The sequence below is a fragment of the Arvicanthis niloticus genome, chromosome 10 (genome assembly GCF_011762505.2).
Source record: "Arvicanthis niloticus isolate mArvNil1 chromosome 10, mArvNil1.pat.X, whole genome shotgun sequence".
Classification (NCBI taxonomy): Eukaryota; Metazoa; Chordata; class Mammalia; order Rodentia; family Muridae; genus Arvicanthis; species Arvicanthis niloticus.
The window spans coordinates 65,368,594-65,374,763 of NC_047667.1; positions in this window are offsets into that span (position 1 = coordinate 65,368,594).

A 6,170-nucleotide genomic window follows, 5' to 3' on the forward strand; every position below is an offset into this window, starting at 1 on the left:
GGCAATGTCTCCTCATGATTGTTGATGTGTTTACATGGTTGTGGGAGGGAGGGAGAGAGAGAGAGAGAGAGAGAGAGAGAGAGAGAGAGAGAGAGAGAGAGAGAGAGAGAGAGGCTTCTGGTATGGCTAAAACTTCACACCCTTTTGAGTCCCTTACAAGCTTCTTCACCTTGCTTTATTCTGAAGTCAGCAAAGCATTGTCAATGAATTTGAAACACGTTCTTTTGCATTTTTACTCTGAGTTTTGAGTTTCAGATACCTTTTTGCAGCCCCACAAAGTCTACAGTTGTAGATCACATTGCACGCTGGTTCAGAAGGGGTTCTGAGACTTTCTTAGGAACATCTGGAGGATTCTGAGCTCTCCTTCTTGCCATCAATCAGGACTTAGACTTTAGCTCTTGTTTGTTGGCATCTGGTTTTAAAACTCATTTGGGAAACTTGTCTGTGGCTCGAGACTCAGTCATGCATTTTATTGCTGTGTCACGGTGAAGAGCAGATGGCAGTACATTTCAACTTGATTTAAGAACTCAAATTTCTGTTGCTTGTATAGATTGTCATTTTTAATGCTGCCATGCCTTTTAAAGTTGTTTGTTTGGGAACCTTTGAGAATATATGATTCAAGTCTGTTTCCTCTATCTAATCTAGCACTTAAGCCCAAATGTAGATGCTAGCAGAACAAATAGAAGCTTCTAAGTTAGTTACAGCTGGCTTAACATCTGGTTCTTCAAGAAATAGCTGAATGCGTTTAGGTACATTTCTTTATCTGTGAAATATTAACTGTCCTCTCATCAAAGACCACCAGAAAGCAAAACAAAACCAAGTACCAAGCAAGCTAATCTAAGCATTTTAGACTTACTGTAATAAAGAGTGTATTACCTTGAGAGAGAGTTAGGTAATGTTTCAGAAGGAGGATAAATTTAGGGTGTGGGCTGGACACATGAGTTGGTTAGTTAGCTGTCAACTTGACATAATCTAGAGTCACCAGAGAATCTCAGTAAGAAATTATCTAGATTAGGTTGGTCTATGGGCATGTTTGTGGGGTACTGTCTAGAATGTTAACTTATCCAGCCCACTGTGGGCAGCAACATCCCCTATGCTGGGCCCTGAACTGTATAAGAATATAAAAAGCTGGCCAAATATTAAGCAAGCAGATAGAATGGGTGCATTCGTTTTTATCTGCTATTGACTGTGAATGTGATGTGACCAGTTGTCTCAGGTTTTTAAATCTTTTAAAAATTATTGTGTGTGTGTGTGTTTATTATTTGCATGTATGTCTGTGTACCATGTGTATGCAATGCCCCAGGAGGCCAGAAGAGGGTGTAGGATATCCTGAAACTGGAGTTACAAATGGTTGTAAGCCAAAGAGTAGTTGCTGGGAAATGAACTCTGGTCCTCTGGAAGGGCAGCTGGTACCCTTGTTTGCTGAGTCATCTCTCTAGCCACTGTCTCAAGCTCTTGACACCACTACTTCCCTGTAATACGGACTGTAACCTAGAATAGTAAATCAGATAAACTCTTTTTTCCCTAAATTGTGTCTTATTGTGGTATTATATCATAGAAGTACAAATAAAATTAGAAAAAAGGGTAAACCTAAGGCACAGAGCTGCTTGAAACTGGGTAAAAATTATGACATAATAGCTTTATGTTGCGGCCAGCAGCCAGCATGTGATCACATGTTATAGTAGCTCATGGTCTTGTTGTTGGGTTTGTTTGTTTGTTTGTTTATTCACAGTGCTGTCTACAAATAGGGATAGCCATTCCCTGGGTTCTTTCACACAGGAATGAGAATTTTAGTTTAAATTTTACTGCATGTGCATTGGTGTGAAGGTGATGGATACCCTGGAACTGGAGTTACAGACAGTTGTGAGCTGCCACATGGGTGCTGAGGATTGTACCCAGGTCCTCTGGAAGAGCAGTCAGTGCTCTTAACCACTGAGCCATCTCTCCAGCCTCTTTTCTTTTTTCTTTTTTCTTATTTATTTATTTATTTATTGTTGTTATTTTGAGACAGGGTTTCTCTGTGTAGCTCTAGCTATCTTGGAACTCACTGTAGATCAGGCTTTCCCTGAACTCAGATAGCTGCTTGCTTCTGGCTCCCAGGTGCTGGGATTAAAGGCATGCACCACCACTGTCTTAGTTAGGGTTTCCATTGCTGTGAAGAGGCATTATGACCAAGGCAACTCTTATAAGAAACAATATTTAATTGGAGCTGGCTTACAGTTTCAAAGGTTCAGTCCGTTATATTCATGGTGGGAAGCATGGCAGTATCCAGGCAGACATGGTGCTTGAGGAGCAGAGAGTTCTACATCATGATCAGAAGGCAGCCAGGAGAGGGTCTGGATCATACTGGCCAGATTTAAGCATATATATTAGACCTTAAAGCCCCACCTCCACAGTGACACACTTCCTCTAACAAGACTACACCTCCTCCAATAAGGTCATACCTCCTAATAATGTCACTTTCCATGGGCCAAGCATATTCAAACTACCATAACCACCTGAAGTTGAAACTTCTGGGTTCTTTGGAAAGTCCATTGTGTAGGATGGTATTGTGCTGGGGCAGACACATGGAAGGTGTTTTCCTGAAGTGGACACAGGTGAAAGGATGTTCTGCCAAAGCAGATATGTAAAAGGACACATGATAAAGGAGTCTTTGCTAACAACATGCATATACTGGTCCACCTTACATGTGTCGTTCGTTGAGCTCCATTTGTCAGGACTCCATAGAGAGAAACTTCTGGTGGTATATTGCAGCTTCTTGCCTCTTCCTCGTACTTGGGCAGATTGGCAGAATGATGTCTCCTGAGACAGAATCATGTGGTGAGGCAAGACATGTGGTGAGGCAAGAACCATGGAGTATAAATAGGACTCCATGGACTGTGAGAGGGGCTTGCTTATAGTTCTAGCTGTGCAATGCTTCTTGGTCTTGTGTCTTTGCTGATCTTCGCTTTGCTGAGAAGAGATGAACAGCTGAGAACTTCTCCTGGCATCCCTGCTGTTCTGAATCCTTCCTGCTGATTTGTGCCAATTGGCTGAGGCTGGCTGTTCCTGCTAGGTTGTGCCATCTCTGCTGCTATCATGACATGTCTAAATTGGATGGCTGATATATCTGTGAGGTGTTTGTGAGTGGATGGAGCGGCTGCTGCTGACCTGTGAACTGAACTGCTGATTTCCAGACAACCCAGACTGGAGTTGCACCAAAAAACCTTTCTAAACAGGTCCACTCCCCCATATCCTTTCTTTCCCACTACCTCTGGTGGGTGATGGGCTAGAAGGGAGGTTAAATCATTTAAGAACCGTCATTAAAAATAGGCTTTGAAAAAAATTAAAGTTACAAATATTTAACTTTGTTAACTCTCATCAGGTAACAAGGCCCCAGACCTTAGCACAACTAACACTGTGTTCGAGGCACCATTCTCACCTTAAAACCCAGCATGTGGGCCCCAACACCTGCCAAAATGAGAACAAAGACCCAGTCCATCAAAGACCTCCTGTATGCTTTCATGATCCAGGAAAGTCCCTGAATGTCCTAACATTGCTTTTTTAGGTTTTGCTTCTTGCTAGCTGCTCTTGCTAAGTCAAGTGTGGGAACCAGATGTGGGTTTTGTGCATAGAAGAAAAGGATCGGTGAGGCTGGGGAATGCAAGGCCTCAGCAAGTTTCCTGTGCAGCGGCTGGTGACCACACAGACTTTCTATTCAGCTTTAAGAATGTCTCTGTGTGTTCTCCGGTGAAACTACATTGTAACAGTGGGGGGAAAAGTTAGCCAAATTAAAGGTCACTATTTGATACATTGTAACAGTGGGAGAAAAGTTAGCCAAATTAAAGGTCATTATTTGATGAAACTAAGATCCTAACTAAGTAGGGGGCATCAAAGATAGGTTTGGGGGGCTGGGAGTGTTTTGTCTTTGATATTTATAGACTTTGATTTTTTAAAAATAATATCTTTATATTTATTCTTTAAACATTTCACACATATATGCAATGTTCTTTGATCTTATCCAGCCCCTGCTACTTTCCTCCAACTTCTCCTGGAACCAAATAACTCACCATCCTCCAAGCTCATGTCCTCATTAAAAATTATTCTTATCATTCATTACATTGAACTTTAATCAGTGCTGAGTATAAAGACTTGGATGTGGGGCCATCCAATGGGCAGCTACAAATGGCCACACTATCAGTAAAAATGGCTCTGCCTCTCTCCTCAGCCATCAGTTCCAACCTACATCAGCTAGGGGTGGGGCTCTGAGGCTTTTACCTTTCTGGGCTGGAATTTTGACTGTCTTGATCTTGTGTAGTCAACTAGAGCTGCTGGGAGTTAGTTGGTGTGTGCACCAGCAGAGCCATGTTCACAGGTTAATGTTATCCACAAAAAACCATAGCACTCACATAAGGGAGTCTTAGGTGCAGAATGCTAAGTGAAAGGAGCTGTGATGAAAGGCTCCCTATTTTTTAATTCCAACCACACAACAACATTGTCTGGCTTCATCCCTGGAGAAAGGGATGAATATTGTCTTAGGGTTATTATTGCTGCAATGAAACACCATGATCAAAGTAAGTTGGGAAGGAAAGCTTTATGTGGCTTTTACACTTTTATATCATTGTTTCTGAATGAAGGAAGTCAAGATAAGAACTCATGCAGGGCAGGATCCTGGAGGCAGGAGCTAATGGGAGGAGTGCTGCCTACTGGCTTGCTCCCTATGGTTTGCTCAACCTGCTTTCTTACAGAACCCAGCACCACCAGCCCATGGATGGTACCACTCATAACCCATCAATCACCAATTAAGAAAACACCCTACAGGTTGCCTGTAGCCTAACCTCATGGAGGCATTTCCTTAATTGAGGCTCCCCTCTCTCAGATGATTTTAGCCTGTGTCAAGTTGGCATAAAACTATCCAGCACACACCTTCTTTATAAACTTTGTCACTGTCCTAGTCAGGGTTATCATTGCTGTGATGAAATACCATGGTCAAAAAGCAACCTGTGGAGGAAAGGGTTACATGTGACTTACACTGAACTGGAAACTTAAGGGTTCTTAGAAAGTCAGTTGTGTCTGATGGTGTTTTGCTGGGGCAAACATGTGAAGGAGTGTTTTCCTGAAGTGGACACAGGTGAAAGGTTAAGGCAGACTCATAAAGGAACGTTTAGCTGAAACAGACACAGGAGACAGGGTGTTCTGCTGAAGTAAACATGTGAAAAGACACATGATGAAGGATTCTTCACTAATGTCGCACATGTATTGGTCCACCTTACATTGCAGAGTTGAGCTGCATTTGTTGGGACTCCATAGAGAGAAATGTACCAAAAAACTCGTGGTGGTGTGCCGTAGTTTCTTGCTACTTCTGTGGACTCTGGCTGATTGGCAAAGTGATGTCAGCTGAGACAGAGGCATATGCTGAGGCAAGACACATGGCAAGACCAATGGAGGCCACGTGATGTTTGAAGGGAATATAAATAGAATGGACTGTGATAGAGGCTGAGCTTGCCTTGCCTATAGGGCCAGCTGTGCAACTCTTGCTTGTTGGTCTCACATCTTCACTTTGCTGAGAGAGGCACAACCTCTCCTGGAAAGCCCTCCTGCTGACTGGTGATGAGGCTGAGGCCTGGTTGTCTCTGGTTGGTAGTACTACCACTGCTGATTCCTGTTTGCTATCCCAACTCTACAGAACTGGATTGCTGGTGTATCTGTGAAGTGTTTGCAAGCTGCTGCTGCTGACCTGTGAACTGAACTGTGATTTCCAGACAACACAGATGGGAGTTGCTCTAAAGAACCATTTCTAAACAGATCCACTTCCCCCATATCCTTTCTTTTCCACTACCTCTGGAGGATGGTGGGCTAAAAGAGAAGTTAAAACTAAACCACATTAAAAGTAGAATTTAAAAAATTAAAGTTACATACTTCCACATCAGAATCACATCACAGAAGAAAGCCAGGACAGGAACTCAAGCAGTACAGAAACCTGGAGGCAGGAACTAATGTAGAGGCCATGAAGGGTGCTGCTTACTGGCTTTCTCCCTATGGTTTGCTCAACCTGCTTTCTTATAGAACACAGGACTACCAGCCCAGGAATAGCATCAACCACAGTGAGCTGGACCCTCTCCCATCAATCACTAATTAAGAAAATGCCTTACATTGCCCACTCTCTCCCTATCTATTCAATATAGTAATTG